We start from the raw sequence: 16,532 nt of genomic DNA on the forward strand, positions 1-16,532 counted from the left end.
GAGAGAATCCACATCTCCCCTATAGCTAAACCAGGTAGCTCCATCGGGCCTCAGACAACATAGTTCAGTCTCAATAAAATGGGATAGGAGAGAAGGAGAGTCATAAAATAGAGGGAGGATGTGGGAGGAGGGGATAGGAGAGACGAAAGGAAGTAGAACAATGAGGTTCAATAGTATAACAAAAAGATCGATAGTTTAACATTACATCCGGCAATCAGCAATACATTAGGAGAGGAGAGAAAGGAGAGAGAGAAGTAGTGTAGAAGTAGTAGAAGTAGTCAGATCGATGACCAGTTTTTTTATTGTCCAGGATTTGCAGTATATCGTGATGAGGTCGACTGTGGTGGCCATCTTGTGGTCAGGCATAGTTCATTCTTATTTAGTCAACAGGCTGGTCTGGTTCATCTCAGTAGGTCAGAAACCAATGATAGTTGTTTCAATCAATTTTGCAGTCTTTAGGCTGAGAAAGCAGACAACAGGGCATCCCAAGGTGAGTAATTTAGACTCCTGGTGCCGATCGGCGGCAGGCGCCATTTTGAAGTCAGGCGAGTTTCATAAAGGAAATTTGAGGGATTAGAATTGCTGGTTATGCCCAGAGGGTTATTATAGAAAATAATCAGGAGCCCCCCGCCCCCTAGGTTCATCATTGAGTCCTCCGGTGGTTTTGGCGATGACCAAAAAGCCCTCCAGCTCATCGAACTCTGTTTCGCAGTGGGAGTCAGCAATGGCGGACATTGGCATCCCGGGAGCGGAGTCAGCTCATTTCCAGTCCCGATGGATGCAGGGCCTGTAGCGATCCAGCCCACACCACAATGTCAACACGGCCGTCGCAACGAGAAGTTCCTCCCGCCCTGCGAAGCGAGATCTGGGCCGGGCAGAGGAAACTTACCATGCGGCTCTCCAAAGTGCGTGTGCTACCACCCGCAGCGCCGTTCGCGGGCCGTAGTCAGAGCCCCACTGAATGCACCCGGTTCCCCTTGGCTCCTCGAAAGTTTGTTTCAGGCAGCGCTCACAGGCACCCGCCGCTGACTCGTGGGGACACTGTGCCCACATCCCCATGCATAGGTCGCCCGAGGGGCCGATCCACAGGATCCCGACAAATAGACCCCGCAGCTTCAAACAGGACTGTCGTAGCCGATCCAACTGGCGTTCACCATGCCAATCCGCGCACCTGTACCGAAGTGAATGGAGGCCCAGAATTCCCGGCGATGGCCACAGGTCACAGCGGTCTCCGTCCCGGTCGTCGATTTCAGAGATTCGCCAGGGGAATCTTCACGGCCAGGGAGCAGCTCGGAGCTGCAGAAGTGGAAGAATCTTTTTTTAAGCGATATGGAATAGGGCTGGCCCAGGAAGAGATAGGCATGCATGTATAGTGGGAAAGGAAGCAGCTGTGGCTCCTCGGCTAAGGCGGAGGAGCAACGCCCCACTGCTCTCAGAGCTCCAAGAGCAGTGGAAAAAGTAAAGATAAAATGATAATGACAAAGTTATTATCATTTTATTTTTTGTACCTGCGACAGGGCTATGTTAGGGCAGGGCTGGGCTCACAGGGAGTAGGAGTGCTTTGTGCACCATAAGTGCGCATGACAGTTTGGCGGGCGGTCTTGCGCAGGCCAAACAGTCATGCACATTTAGCATTTCTCCATGTGGCTGTGTTTCTTTTGCCGTCCCTCGGCGGCCGATAGAAGAGCGGGGGAGGGCGACTGCTGCTCCTAGATGGCAGGGAAGAGTGGGGGAGTCTGCCGGCCCTAAAATATGTGCCGCCAGGGGCGCACCGCCTTGATATGCCACTGGACCCTGGGAGAGGGAAAACATGCACACTGGAAGGGGTGACGTGCGCGCACATTGGCACACAGAGACAATGATATGTAAACCGGGACAGAGGAGTCACTGGCATGTATAACTGGTAGAAGGAGACACTGACATATACACCAGGGCATGCAGACACTGACTCACACATGAGAACATAAAAACTGGTATGCTCCATGTACTGGAAATTCCAAAATGCACTATTGGGCAGTTAAACACTATCACACACCCAAAAACCCATACCCACCCTAAACCCTAAAATTACCCCACTGGCATGTCAAAAGCTGAACGCTATGGGGCAGATTTACAAGCCCCTGCGCCACTTTTGCGTCACTTTTAACATGGGAAAAGTGACACAAAAGTGGCCCAATGGGCTTGTAAATCTGCCCCTACAAGCTTACACCACATTTCCATATTCGGATGGGACTGTCCTCCTTGAGGTTTCCATGCATGTAAGTCTAAAACACTGTAACCTAGATATGCAGCCAGTAGGTAATGCTGGCGATGCTGAAGAATGCTTTAAAGTTACTGGAACTTACTTAAAAATTGCTGCCTGCTCTTCTGATACTATTCGGTGGAGTCGGGCTGATCAGCAGCACTGTCGTCGTGGCATCCAGCCCCTCCCGAAGGTCTCACTTTCTAGATAGGTGTGGGTCAAATGTCTCCTGGATTCTCCTTGCCTGGGCCTCCTCTGCTTCTTCGTCTGTGTCCTTGGATGCAAAAAGAGACAGATCCATAGCCCTGTTCACCATTTATCTGGTGAGCAGCGCCATGGATGTGTATTCCATACAAGTGCACAGACAGCAGGGTGGAAGGGATGGCAGTGCAGGTGACGCTTTTCCTTTGTAAAGTCATTCCTGCTGGTGTCATAGCCCAGGGTTTGCTGTCTGTGCACTTGTATGGATACACATCTATATAAGTGCACGGACAGCAAACCCTGGGCTATGATGCCAGCAGAAATTCCTATACAAAAGAAAAGCGTCACCTACACTGGCCATCCCTTTCCCCCTGCTGTGCACATCTTCCCACTCCCACCCCATGACCAGGCAGCTAGAAGTGGTGATTTGTCATTCTGAGGGGTGTGAATGTTATAAGAATGTGTGTGCCCAGCTGAGACAGCTTCCCGGCACACCACTCACACACAGCCGCACCCGAGTACTTCACACAGGTCTTTAAAAGACCATTTACTTGGTAATAAGACTTGGTTGTGTTTTCACCCCTACTTAGAGCCCCTGCATCTCCACTTTGCACATGGCTTTGGCTGGATGAATTAGCCCCCCCTCCCGAAATTTGAGGGAAACGAGTTGACGTGAGGCTTAAAAGAGGGGTGAACAAGGGATTGAAGACACGGAGTGGTGACCGTGATGGGGCAGACATTTAATGCAGTTTCTTTTACAAATGGGTTTATTGTGCAAATCTAATTTGACAGACTCACAGACAGCAAATGCTGCTGCCTTTCCATGGCGTATGAAAGTTTTTTTCAGGAAGTTGGGTCGACGAGCTGATCGGGTTCTTTTCTTCCTTCATGTGGTGGTGATGAGTGGGTTGGAGGGTGCCTGCACTTGCCGCCTCTGTCATTGGTAGCCCCTTGCTTCCATCTGAACGCCAAGGATCACCGCCCCCCCCAACCACCGGCACCTGGAGGGGTCGCTGTGATGTCTAGGGTGAGCAACTGGCATTGGTGCAAATTCAGGAGAGTGAGTGTAAAAATTCAGGACAAAGGGTCAAAATTCAGGACAAAAATTCAAGACAGGAGGTCAAAATTCAGGACAAAAGTTAAGGTTTAAAGACACATCAGAGAAGGGTGCATAATAGTATATAAGTAAGTAAATAGACAACCACTAAAGTACAAGTGAAAATAAGTTTATATTAGGTTGAGACAATTGTGCACTTCATGGGTTGTTAGTATACGTGCAGCTTTAAGCAAATGTGCAGGTCTTTTTATGGTACCAAAACCGCCCCCACCTTTCCAGCTCCCAGAGAAAACGCCTGATGCCCGTTCTGGCCAGTCTAGCCTTGATACCACCCTCCAATGGCGCCCCTCATCTTCACATAGACCCTCTCTCATGCGTATTTAATTTCTTCTATAGTGCTACTCATCCCAAATATGTGGGGCAGAGTTTTGGAGTGCGTTACAACACACACATATTATATAGAGACAATAACTCATATAAATTGGAAAGTCAATATATACGAAATGGTGCTTAAGATAATGGGGCTTACAATGTGTAATCATGCTTTCATCCATCATTCAGTCTTTCACGATTCATTCTGTCCTTCCATCTGTGTGCCCATCCATGTCCATATTCATCCATTTACAAACCTATCCATCATGTTTCCTTCCATCCATCTGTACACTCATCCATCAACTCTTCCACACATCCATCCATTAACTCATCCACCCGTTCAGTCATCCATTTACCCATCCCCCTTCCTCTTTCAATTCCCTTTTCACTTAGCCATCCATCCTTCCATTTACCCACCCATCCATCTACTCATCCACTCACGAATCCATCCATTGAACCTATCATTCATCCATCCTTTCACTCATCCAGCCACCCTTTCACTCCTTCACTCATCTATCCATCCTTTTGTCCATCTACCCGCCCTTTCACTCACTCATCCAGCCTTACATCCACCCTTTCACTCATCCGTCCACCCATTCACTCGCCCGTCATCCACCCTTTCACACATCCATGCATCCATCCATCCATCCATCATTTCACTCATCTATCCAGCCATCCATCCATCCACTCATCCCTTCACTTACTTACTCACCTTTTCACATTAATTATGAGACCCATCAAGAACTCCACCCTCGCTGTAGTTCCTAAAGCAAGGGGTGGGGTGGAGCAGGGTTCACTATGCCCCTGCACATAGGCAATCTGAAAAAGTGGAAGGCATGAGTCATGCATGATGCGCAGGGCCTTGACATGGGGCGACTGTGACATGGTGTTGTTTACAGAGCCTTTAAGTGGGATGAGAAAACTAGGGGGTCTCTTCAAAAGAGTGTTTGATGTAACAAAATCCGTGCCTTAAAACATATAAGCTAAAATTCTGTGCTTAATATAATGTGCCGCCCGACTGGTATTTTTGTTGCTTCTATCATTGCATCCAGATATATAATACAAGTAACGTTACACCTACAACAAGCCAGAACTATTGGCTTTGTCAATGGTTGAATAAAATAAAAAAGCAGCAACCATGGTTGCTATACTAAAACTATAATCCTTTCCTTTCAACGCCTTCCTTTGGCTAACTGGATTCTCACCTAGCAGCAGCATGGGCGATTTTGCACTTTCATGTGACAGAATGCCCTGCCCTGGACCTAGACTGGAGGAGGCCACCACATTCTGTACCAGCCCAGGCTGACCCATTGTCATTCTGTATGTGGCAATCAGCCCCACACAGAAGGACAATGGGCGGGGTGGGGCTGCTCTTTTTTTTTTTTTTGCAGAGTTTTATATAGCGCGAACTAGACCCGAACCGAATCAGGTATCAGAGCGCTTTACATATTTTCCAGTTACGTTACATGAGGACACACTTTCATTTTAGGCACAGGGAGATTAAGTGATTTGCCCAGAATCACAAGAGGTTTTTTTCGGCGTCGTTACCGAGACTCGAACCCAGATCCCCAGGTCCGAGGTTGAGCGCCCTAGCCGTTAGGCCAACTCCTCTCCCCTCTTGTGCTCAGAGGAGTGCGAGGTGCCCCATCAGGGAGCCGAGGCCTTTTGCAGGGGAACAGCTCTGTTCCCTGCAATGCCTAAAAGCCCCAGCGTCAGGCCTTACTCTGGATGCATTTGTACAGATGGGCTTGCGCAGGGGGGGCAAGGAGAGGCGCTCCGGGGGGGCACGCGCCCCTCCTTGCCCCCCCTGCGGACGCCCCTGACTGGAGGGGAGAAAGGGTGTCAGTGCATTTAGTGATCTAGAGGGGCAGAAGCCCAGTCCTCATCTATGATGTTTTCCCAGGTTGGGTCAGGAGGGTCCAGTAGTGGTAGGTTTGTGGTGGTGTGGAATGGCTATGCTGAATCTGATGAGGGCATGGTCTATCCAAGTCATAGATGTTGGCTTGTCTACTTTGATGCTGCTGATTCAGGTGAAAATAAGATGATCTCATAGGTGTCCGGGGGGGGGGCTTTGAGTTCAGTATTATAAGGGCTGTAGATTAAGGATTGATGCGGTCTTCTAGGTGAAAGTTAAGGTCTGGAGGAGGTTGAAGGTGCTGGCACATTGATGATGAGGGGAGTGACCTAGTCTGTGATGTCGCTGGTACAATTGGTGTGAGGTCCTGGCGGTCTGTGTACGAGAAGATGGAGGTGATTTGTATCTTGTACCTGAGGTATCCCATGTAGGTGGTGGAGGTGCCTGAGTGGGTGGTCCAAGTGATGGTGTATTTAGATATATGATAGCAATTCCACCCCTGGGCTTGTGCTGATAGTCTTGCCTGGTCATTTTGTAGCCAGCGAGGATGGCTGTAACAATGTCCAATGTAGAGGTTGGATTTAGCCATGTTTCTGTGAGGAAATGCAGGGCAGGAGGGTTTTCGTACAGTAGGTCCCATATTTATGTGGCGTATTTGATGAGCAAGCAGGTGTTGAGGAGTATGCATACTAGTGTGGCATGGTGCATGGGTGGTGGTCCATTCTGACTACTGTTCTTCTAAAAGTAATATTACAAGGATCTGCAGGTAATTTCAGTATCTGGTAGTTTGTGTCTGTTATCATTCACTCTTCTTTATTGTGCTGCAACTTTGCGATTTTTATGGCGTGCTTTTAAAACACAATTTGCAGAGAAAAAAGCCTACCATAAAAGTTAAAGCGCGTTTCATTTGTTGTCACTAGGCTAAAGGGTCTGTGATCCCACCTCTGCAGTCACAACTTCACTTTTAGCTTTGTTTTTTTTTTCTCTATTGCTTCTGGGTTTCTTTAATTAAAAATATGGGCACAACCCCCTTTTCGTAGATGCCCACTACATTTGTCTCACCTAGAAAAGCATCGCCATGGATCCATTATTTTAGGCCCACTGGACGCACAGCCGGAAAAAGGTCATTTGGGCTGTCCGCTTCCCTTTATTTTCTTCTTAAATGTTGACTTTTGACGATTTTCCTAAAACATTTCTTTTGTTTCCAAACAGTGCTTTCATATTAGAATTCTATTTACAGGTGGGGCCACTTTTTTGTGTGTTTAAAAGAAGAGGAGATGCATAGATTTGATTTATGTCTAACATGATGAATTAAGCCCTTACTTCAGAATGCCTAACAGGCCCTACAGAACCTGACTTCTAGTTAAATGTCTCCCGCATGACGTTGTATTACAGTGTAATCTCGCAGACAGATTATTTTCTTTGAAATCCAATTTGCTGTACTGAGACCAGCGCTAAAACCAAGTCAAATCATCATTGATGAAAGGAGTGGATGGCTTCAGACATCGCTTGCTGCAGAAGATTGTAAACAGTGTTTCAACGCGGTTCTATGAATTTCGTGCACCAGTTCTGCTTCGAGATAAATTGTGTCTGGGTCCCCTGCATGCCAATGCGTGAGGCCTGGCATGAACAAGATGCTTTGAATTCCATGGATTTTCCCACAGCTGTTGTAGTTTTCCTAACCGATTTCATACTTGCCATGGGAACTGCAGTGGGGCCCCTGAAATAGCAGTAGTGCTTTTTAGAAAGCATGGGCGTTTTTGCCAGTGCTTCCTTTAAGTTGTTTATATTGCGAATATTAGAATTTGCGCTATCTAAATGCCTGTAAAATAGCATAACACAACACAGACGAAAACCGCCAGCAAATCCCAGCGAATAGTTGAAATCTGGAGCTCTTGCTAGTAAATAAATAAGCTTGGGCCATATATTTGACATTCAGTGGTTAACGTGATATGAGCTCACGATCTCAGTCCTGCTCTCATGAATTTGGAGGTTCACATATGCACAACATATGCTCGCATGAGAGAGCACAAGTGGATGTAAACGCCCTATTTCCTATATAAAGTTAAATGCCACCCTTCCCCTTTCTAACTCCATGGGGGGCAACCCCTTTTTTATGGCTGTATTTCGTCAATTTCTGGATAAGGGAAGCGGGTCACCTTGAAATGCAATGATTACCACAGTATCAAATACTTTGAGTACTCCTTCTGTCTTCTATTTAATGTCTAAAGCCAGTGTTTTATGTTCTGTTATTCAGTTAATGTTATTCAGTTATTGTTATTACTTGAAGTTCAATAAATACACTTAAATACAACTGACATTATACACACATATTTAGATGTTTGTAGGCATTAAAATTAAATGTGTGCTTTTCTGTTTGTAATGTTTCAAAAGACACTGAAGGGCTTCCTGAAAAACAGTGACAGGGCATGCCTGCCTGAAATCATACTGAAGGAGAAAACTCTCTGGGGACTGCGAGACCTCTTTTTGGGTCTCAGCTGTAGACAGCGCATGTGCTGTCTCAAAGAGACATGCTGTATCTACTTTGTGGGCTTCAACTTGTCCAAAGGCTTCACATTTGCTGACTCCATTGTCACTCTCCTATTTTTTCTCCTCCTCATTTGTCCATGACTCTTCCTGTGTTTACCCCTCCCCTAGCACATGCACCAAGTAAACTATCCCTCCACTATCCCTCATTTTGTGACCAGTTTAGAAACTTCTTTTTTCTTGGTTTACAAGCCCTCCTCAGGAGTGCTAGTGTTTTCACTCGCTCCTAGCGCTGACCACCGTTTTAATTCTTTACCCAATCCTGCTTTTCATGTGCTTCGTCAATCATTGGCTGCACATGGGGAAGGGTGGGGGCAACGGGTCACAGTGGTGGCGTTGTTTTGCCGGACGAGTGTGTCCAACTAAGACAACAAAATTGTGCTGGCGACATAAGTTTATTGTTTCATCGCACCTAGAAACACTACATAAAAAAACAGAAGATGCTGTGTCACTTTCTCCCGAGCCCTGATCTCTATCTGTGTCTGCTCATCGTGTTTGCCGCAGGTGCCGGGATCCCGGAAAGCAGCTTTGGGTTGAGACCAATGCAGTCACTCCATCCCCTGGAGGCTGCCACACACTAGAGTCCTCCACCGCTGCCCCGTGCAGCTCCTCTCCCAGGAAGTCCTGTGGGGTGTCACTTTCTGCTTCTTTCACCGCCTCTGCCACTCTCTGTGATGAGGAAAAGAAAATGGTAGCTGGAAAAGCCAGCAAGCCAGAGGAGGAGGATAACTGCCCCAGCTTGACGGCCTTGGCGTGCAACACTTTGGCCAGCATCAATAGGTGGGTCCAGGATTACCATAACTGGTAAGCAGTGCTCTGGCAGTTGTCTCTATCACTGTGCAACCTTTATTTGCTCCTCCCCCAGGGAGCTGTACCCTTGGCTCCCTGCGCCGCGCTGCAGCCTGAGCCACCTCTAACAGTGTCTCTTTTAAAACCCATTTCTCGTTTGTAGAGAGTAGCACTCACCCTTTACAGTTAAGGGCGCTTCCTGTTGAATATGGAGCGCACTCTCTGCCTGTACCTTGTCTTGGGATATAAACAGTTACACAGGTGTCATGCTTTCAGTTCCTTCTCGATTTGTTCATCAAGGCGAGGAAACCACACTCGGTCTCTGAGGTCTTTCTTGGTGGCTACAATGCCTCTATGTCCTTTGTGTGCCAGTTCAAACACTTGTTGCCTCAAGCTTTCAGGTATGACAATTCTCGAACCTCTTAGTACAAATCTTTCTTGAGTGACGGAAAGTTCTACCTGCACATTTTTTGATTTTTGATACGCAATGTCGTCTGTGAGAGGTCAAGTATGTTTTCTCCATGATTGCTTTGCAATTATATCCTTGAGTGTGAGCATGTCTTGCAGCAATGATCTGCACAATGTATAAAGCTTTAGGGATTCTGGACTTTACTATGAAATTGATATATTCTTTAGCTGCTTTAGACGTTGCATTGTGATGCTGTAACAGCACTCGTGAGAATTAATCGGTTTTGATCCTTCCATGGCTTGTGCACAATAGTGTAATCATACTCTTGCAATTGCAACCCTCACCTCTCAATGCGAGGGGGCATCTTGGCTTTTGGATTCCTGAAAATGATGAGCAATGTCTGGTGGTCAGTGATAAGGGTGAAACGCTTTCCGTAGAGAAGCACAATGAAATGTTCACAAGCCCACACAACAGCCAGGCTCTCTTTTTCTGGCTGAGAATAGGCATGTTGAGTCTGAGATAGACTTCTGTTAGCATAGGCCACAATGTGTCTCTGAGCATTTGGATATCTATTGTGTTGAGCAACGATCGCGCCCAAACTCCCCGGGCTTGCGTCTACTATGAGCTCAGTATGTAACTTTGGATCAAAATAAGCAATTTCAGTGGCATTTTCGATTGTGTGTTTGATTTTCTTGAAACTTTGGTCACATTCAGATGACCACTGGATAGGAATATTCTTCTTTGTCAAATCTCTTAACGGGGCACTTACTGTGGAAAAGTCACAAATGTATCTCGAGCAATATCTGGCTATGCCTAAGAAGGATCGGAGAATCCATCTTGTGGGGACAAGTGAATACAATGCTTGTACTTATTCAGGGTCAAGAGTCATTCTGCCTTGAGAGACAATTTGCTCTAAGAATGTGAGTTTGGTTTTGGGAAACTCACACTTTTTTGCATTTAGTGAGACCTGCATCAGCGAGCAGACAGCGTACTTGTGTAAAAGCTTTGTCATGCTCCTTTTGTGTGGCCCCAAACACTAGTATAGTATCACTGTACTTAAAAGGATGTGTGACAAGTTGAATAACTCAGAAAATTACATGCTGAAAGATTTCCGCAGCGGACAACACACCAAAACTGAGTCTTTTGTATCTGAACAAACCAACATGAGTTGAATAAGTAGTGATGTACCTACAGTTCAAATTAAGCTCGAGTTGATAGTATCCTTTGTTCAACTCAAGACCGCAGACAACCTTGGCACCATTCAGCTGTTTAAATATGTCAGCTAAGTGTGGACCTGGATGACTTTCTCTCTCTATTGCTTTGTTGGGCTGGCACATATCAACACAAATGCACACTGCCCCTCCCCTGTTCTTTTTGGGCACCACCAGTGTAGGTGAAATGCATGGCGTCAGACCAGTGGAGTGCTCAATGATGTCATGCTTTAATAACATTTATAGTTCTTTCTTAACGGCCTCCTGTAAATGAAAAGCAATCCAAAGGTATCATTGTCTTGAATTTCCTTTGTCCATGAAACAACGATGGAAATTGACTTACTATTTCAGAAAGTGCATTGAGGTTGTAGTTGATGAATATCAGTCCCATTCAGCGACAGTGCTGAAACTGAGTAGAAATGCATGCAGCAAAGTTCCCTGGACAACATGAATTGTTGCTTGTACTGTCATTTTCTTATGCCTAATGGCCACTATGAATTACACTTGACTTTGGAATGGCGTAGATGCAGCCCATGTGTACATCTTTGTTTTTTATGGCATTAGGCATAGTATCAAGAATAATTTGTTGTATTTTTCTGCCGGCAAGATATTGATATATGCACCACAGTCTACAATAAAAGTTGTATGGCAGCCATTCACCTTTAGCATGATCTTGGGGCACTGTCCAAATTAGTTTTGTTTCTACATGTGGCAATCTCTCCTTGACTTGTGTTCTTATTTGCAAGCAGCCAATCCTACATGTGAACACCATTCTGCGGTCGACATCACCATTGCACATCCATCTTCTTCACTGTCGCTTGATGATGATGCTGATGTTAAAGAGATTTTGGAAGATGAATTTGATGACGATCAACTTCATTAGGTCTCCATTTGCCTCAATCGATGTTACCGTATGGCCTTGTGGGCATGGCTAGAATGCGCCTGGATCTTTCTTGTGCCCATTTTCTCTTCTCGTCTTGACACACTTAGTTTCTCTTTCACTTTGCAGAGAGTTGTGAAATGGTTTTCTTCTCCACAGCCTCTGCATGTCTTTCCAATCACAGCCATGTACCTTTGCATGGAATTGAAAATTCATTTCATTAACAAAATGTATTTTCCTTTTGAGACATTGTTGCATTGGACTCCACTTTGTGAATGTTTTTTTTTCATTATCAGCGCTGATTCATTCTGGGCTGTTCCAGATCAGCAGCCTTCAGCTTTGCGCTTTCCTCAGCTCTTTCAGCCAGTGTGTACCTTTTCTAGACTGAGTGTCTCTCTCAACATGTTTTGTCTGAACAAATCAGAGGGGCAACCGTTGATGACTCTGAGACATATGGCTCCTCCGTCATTTAATTCACTGCACTTGCAGGGCTTGATGAGGGCATCAAGTCTTTCAACAAGCTCATCCATCATTTCACCAGCTTTCTGTCTTGCCTGGTTGAAAATGTATCTTTTACAGTCGACATTTGGCATTGGATTAAACATGACTTCCAATATTTCTTTGAATTTACTGTATGATACTTCATCAGCTTATGGTATTTTCTTCATTACTTCTTTAACTCCATCACCTGTGAGGTTCTCAAACTATTTGATCTTTTTTTTTTTTTTAATCTTTTTATTAAATCATAAAACACACATACAAACCAATAAAGAAATCTCAGGGGAAGCCAAAACATTACAATACTGTGGTACGAGTGAAAGATACAGAAGTACATGTTCCACATTAAAATCTCAGGGGTCACTGGTGTCGGGTACTACTTCATCAGGGCTGGGCTCCGGCGGGACACAGATATCACCCCTGAAACTGTTCCATGATCCCCAAATCTGCCCCCACTTACGAGGGCACCCCCTGGCCACATATACTGACTTTTCCCGAACCATGCACCAGTCCAGGTCCTCCGCCCACTTGGTGACTCATGGCGTCTGACTGGCACCCCAGAGCTGAGCAATATTGCGCTTGGCAACCATATTCGCCAATGTCACCCATTGTTTCTGAGACTCATTCAAATCAGTCGGTTCCCAAACATTCAACAAACAACGCCGAGCCTCTGGTCTCATCTCGGTGCCCAACGCCCGGCTCATCTCCACATGCACGGTCGACCAAAATTCCTGCACTCGCTCACAATGCCACAATATATGCATTAGGGTACCATCCTCCGCACATCCCCTCCGACACGCACCACTATCAGCACGTCCCATACGAACCAGACGCGGCCCCGTAATATAAGATCTATGCAAGACCTTCAGCTGAACCAACCTCAGCCGCATCTGGATCGCTACATCCTTGGGGGAGGCCACCGCTGCTGTCCAGTCCTCATCATCCAACTCCAATCCATCTGCACACCACTGGGCCCTGATCTTCCGCAGTGGATGCTCTGAATGATTCACCAGCTTACGATAGATCAGGGAGATCGTCTTTTCAGGGATATGGCCATCCAATACTCGGTCCTCCAGAGGGGAAGCCTCCGGAAGAACCGTACCCTTAGGGACATGTGCGGTTAATGCGTGTCTCACCTGTAGGTACCGAAAATATTCATTCTGGTGTAGTTGGTACTGGGCCACCAAGAATTCAAACGTGTGAACTGCGCCCTTCTTCCAGACATCCCCAATCTTTACAATGCCAATCAGATCCCACTTGTCAAAGCCCCTTGACTTCCACATGCTACCCAACTTCTCTGAGTTCAGTAAGGGGGTGGCTAACATAAGTCTACCCTCCCACCCCAAACATTTATTCGCAATGTGCCAGACGCGCACCGCGTGATCAGTGGGGCCCGTCAGTGGGAATCTATGCGGCCTAGAGTATAAAGCCCTCTCCAACGAACCACCCGGCGCCTGGCCTCGATCCATTGCATAACCAGGGTCACCAGGGATCCCGTATATTATATTATTCACTGCAGCTAGCTGAGAGGACCAGTAATATTTGCGAATGTCTGGGAGCCCAATCCCCCCATCATTCCAAGGTAGGGTCAATTTGCAGTAGGCAATTCGGGCCCTACCCCCCCAGAGAAGCTGTCTCTGAAGGAATTCTATCTCCCTGAAATAAGCCGCCGGAACTAAGTCCATCGAGTTCTGCAAAGCATACAGAAACCGAGGGAGCGCCATCATCTTGAACAAAACCGCTCTCCCTAACACAGAGAGCGGAAGGGACCTCCAACGCTCCACATCCGCCCTGCACCTAAGCAACGGAGCGACCAGGTTTCTTTAATATCGCAGCTGCGGGTCTAGTGTCACGTATATGCCAAGGTATCGAAACCCAACGGCTTCCAACCGCACCGGACAAGAACGCGGAATTACCGGAGGATCCCCTGCCACCACAAACATCCCCGATTTATCCCAGTTGATGACCAACCCAGAGTACCTACCAAAAATGGCTAAGACATCCAAAAAGACCCCGAACGACTCCCTAGGTCTAGTGAGATAGAGCAAGATATCGTCTGCATAGAGCGAAATCTTGTCTTCCCACTCCGACGTCCAACGCAGACCCCGAATCGATCTGTCCCAGCGCACCCACGCGGCCAGTGGCTCCAGCGCAAACAGCAGGGGGGACAGCGGACATCCCTGTCTCGTCCCTCTCCCGAGCTGAAAATCTCGAGACTTACAATTGTTAACTATTATCCTGGCTAAGGGCCTGCAGTATAACAAGCAGACCCATCCAATAAGTTCACTGCCGAATCCCAACTTCCTCAGGACCGCAAACAAATACTTCCATTCCACACGATCAAAGGCCATCGACGCATCCAAAGAAACCAACACCATCTGTTCATGTATCTTCGAGGCACCGCCCAGGACCCCCTGCAACCGACGCAGATTCAACGCCGTATTGCGGTGTGGCATAAACCCGGACTGATCCGGGTGAATCAGAGTCGTGATCACCTTGACAAGGCGAGTCGCCAAGAGCTTCGCGAGGATTTTGGGTTCCGCGTTCAACAGCGATATAGGCCAGTACGAAGAGCACGAAGAGGTTTGCCTTCCTTGTATAAGACTACCACATTAGCAATACGTTGATCGTACGGGAGCTCTCCCACATCCCTACTCTCTAGGAACATAGCACGAATATACGGAGCCAGTTTATTAGCATTCAGCTTGAACAATTCAATGGGTATGCCATTCGGACCAGTCGCTTTGCCCAATTTAACCTGTCTAATAGCTTGGGCCACTTCGTCGTCCGTGAACGCTGAGTCAAGGTATTCTCTATGTTCCTCCGACAGGCAAGGCATAACAATATCCCTGACCATGTCACCGTTTTCAGCCTCCGAATAAGTACTCTCCGCCGTATACACCGCCTGATAATAATTGGCGAACTCGTCCACTATCTCTTGAGGGTCCGTTAGCAAGCGTGACGACTTATCTTCCAACTCCGGGACCAACATCGAAGTCCGATCCCCTCTCTCAAGCCAGGCAATTAATTTACCGGCCTTGTCCCCATGTTCATAAATTCTGCTCTGCACCGCCGCTTGAGTAGCAACTGCCTTATTGTGCACTAAGACGCGATATTTCTCCTCACGAAGGCGTACTTGGTGCAGATCCTCCGGAGCCCGTGACTCATTAAATTTCTCCTCTAAAGTCAGGATTTCTGCCTGCAACCGGACCAACTCTGCCTGCACCCTTTTCTTTTTCTCAGCTACCAGGGACAACACTTCCCCTCTCGCCACTGTCTTGTATGCCTCCCACAGTGTCTGCGCCGTCTCAACGGAGCCAGCATTTTCTTGAAAATACCTATCGGACATACGGAGGACATCTTTCCTGATGGCCGGGTCCTTCAGTTGCCACGCGCTGATAGGAGCTACCCTGCCAGCCGCCGGTAGATCCAACCGGATGACCAGCCACAACGGAGAGTGATCAGAAATACCCCTCCCGAGATAACGCGCCTCACAAATCCTAGGCGTCATCCCCGCGAGGATTAATGCATAATCCAACCTAGAGAGACTACCATGAGCCGCTGATACATAAGAATAGTGAACAGACATCGGATGACATGCGCGCCAACCATCAACCAAACCCAGCGACGCAAGGAAGTCCGGCAGCCACCGCTGCGATGGGCGGAGCACCCGAGGAGGGCAGAGATCTAATTCCCCATCCATTACTGAGTTAAAGTCTCCTCCAATTACCAGGTCCCCCAAAGGAAACGAAAGAAAAACATTCCCCGGATCGCAATAGGTTTCAGTCTGCAAGCCCGGCGGCACGTACACAGATAGCAAAGTCACAGTACGGCCCCCAACCAATGCCGAGACCCCAGCGTATGTCCCCCTCTGGTCGACCCAAGTGTGTTGCACTGACAACGGAAAGGAGTTTTTGACCAATATACCCACCCCTCTCGACCCGGTTGTGAAGCCTACATGCACCACCAACTTATAACCCCCTCTGTGAAGAGCCAAACATGTATTCCCTACCAGATGCGTCTCCTGGAGAAGCACTATGTCCGGGCAATGTCTCCGAACTAGCTGGTTCACCATCCCCTTCTTGATCTTGTCCCCCAGGCCATTGACATTCCAACTCAGAACCCTCATTCCAGACCCCTGGGAACTACGTGACCCCGCACCTGCACGGTTCAAAATACAATAGCATGGCAATTCCTGAGATCAAAAAAGAAAAAAGAAAAAAAGGAAAACACACTCTCACCAACACACCCAGACCCTCCCCCCCACCCTGCACCCCTGCACTCGGCCATCGCCAAACCCCAACTCGCAGTGTGCCTGTCGCCCTTCACACAAACTAACCCCTATCTAAATATAGATTTGAGGAGCAGTCCAGTGTCCCGGATCCCCACCATCCCGCCATCTTCAACACTAGTAACCAAGTCTATCAGGATGTTGTAATCGCAACTGTGCCCCCCCCCCCACAGGTCCACA

The sequence above is a fragment of the Lissotriton helveticus genome, chromosome 5_1 (assembly GCF_964261635.1).
Source record: "Lissotriton helveticus chromosome 5_1, aLisHel1.1, whole genome shotgun sequence".
Classification (NCBI taxonomy): Eukaryota; Metazoa; Chordata; class Amphibia; order Caudata; family Salamandridae; genus Lissotriton; species Lissotriton helveticus.